Source organism: Numida meleagris, unplaced genomic scaffold (assembly GCF_002078875.1).
Source record: "Numida meleagris isolate 19003 breed g44 Domestic line unplaced genomic scaffold, NumMel1.0 unplaced_Scaffold517, whole genome shotgun sequence".
In the NCBI taxonomy this organism is placed as follows: Eukaryota; Metazoa; Chordata; class Aves; order Galliformes; family Numididae; genus Numida; species Numida meleagris.
The window spans coordinates 11,263-12,991 of record NW_018364733.1 but is presented as its reverse complement, the minus strand read 5'-3'; positions in this window follow the sequence as shown (position 1 = coordinate 12,991).

The following is a 1,729-nucleotide window of genomic DNA, read 5'->3' as shown; positions in this document are numbered from 1 at the left end:
GATTATGATGAAGATGAGGATGATGAGGATGAGGATGAGGAGGATGTGGAGGAGGATGAAGATGAGGAGGAGGAGGATGATGAGGAGGATGGGGATGAGAATGAAGATGATGATGAGGATAAGGATGATGATGAGGATGAGGATGATGAGGAGGAGGATGAAAATGATGAGGATGGGGATGATGAGGATGTTGAGGATAGAGATGATGATGAAAATGATGAGGATGAGGATGATGAGGATAAGGATGATGAGGAGGAGGAGGATGACGGTGATGAGGATGAGGTTGATGAGGAAGATGAGGATGAGGATGAGGTTGATGAGGAAGATGAGGATGAGGATGAGGATGATGGTGAGGATGATGAGGAGGAGGATGGGGATGATGAAGATGATGAGGATGAGGATGATGAGGATGAGGATGATGAGGATGAAGATGATGAGGATGAAGATGAAGAGGAGGAGGAGGATGAGGATGAGGATGGGGATGAGGATGAAGATGAGGATGAGGATGGGGATGAGGAGGATGGAGATGAGGTAGAGGATGAAGATGATGAGGAGGAGGATGAAGATGATGAGGATGAGGATGAGGATGAAGGTGATGAGGATGAGGTTGATGAGGAAGATGAGGATGAGGATGAGGATGGGGAGGATGGGGATGAGGATGATGAGGATGATGAGGATGATGGGGATGATGAGGATGGGGATGGGGATGAGGATGAAGTTGAGAATGATGAGGATGAGAATGAAGATGATGAGGATGAGGATGATGAGGATGAAGGTGATAAGGATGAGGATGATGAGGAAGATGAGGATGTTGAGGATGGAGATGATGATGAATATGATGAGGATGAGGATGATGGGGATGAGGATGATGAGGATGAGGAGGATGAGGATGAGGATGAGGAAGATGAGGAGGAGGATAAGGATGATGAGGAAGAGGAGGGGGATAATGATGATGAGGACGAGGAAGATGAGGTTGATGGGGAAGATGAGGATGAGGATGATGAGGATGAGGATGATGAGGATGGAGATGAGGATGAGGATGAAAATGATGAGGATGAAGGTGATGAGGATGATGAGGATGATGAGGATGGAGATGATGAGGACGAGGAAGATGAGGATGATGAGGATGAAGAGGAGGAAGATGATGAGGATGAGGATGTTGAGGATGAGGATGAGGATGATGAGGATGGGGATGAGTATGAGGAGGATGATGATGAAGATGAGAACAATGAGGACGAGGGTGGGGATGAGGATGGGGATGAGGATGATGGGGATGATGAGGATGAAGGTGCTGAGGATGAGGATGAAGATGATGAGGAGGAGGAGGAGGATGAGGATGAGGATGAGGATGGGGAGGATGGGGATGAGGATGATGAGGATGATGAGGATGAAGATGATGAGGATGAAGGTGATGAGGATGAGGATGATGAGGATGATGAGGATGGGGATGATGAGGATGAGGAAGATGAGGATGGAGATGATGATGAGGATGAGGATGAAGATGAGGAGGAGGATGAAGATGATGACGAGGAAGATGAGGATGAGGAGGATGAGGAGGATGAGGATGAGGATGGGGATGATGAGGATGATGATGGGGATGAGGATGAAGATGAGGATGGGGTTGAGGATGAAGGTGAGGATGGGGATGGGGATGATGAGGATGAAGGTGATGAGGATGAGATTGATGAGGAAAATGAGGATGATGAGGATGAGGATGATGAGGAGGATG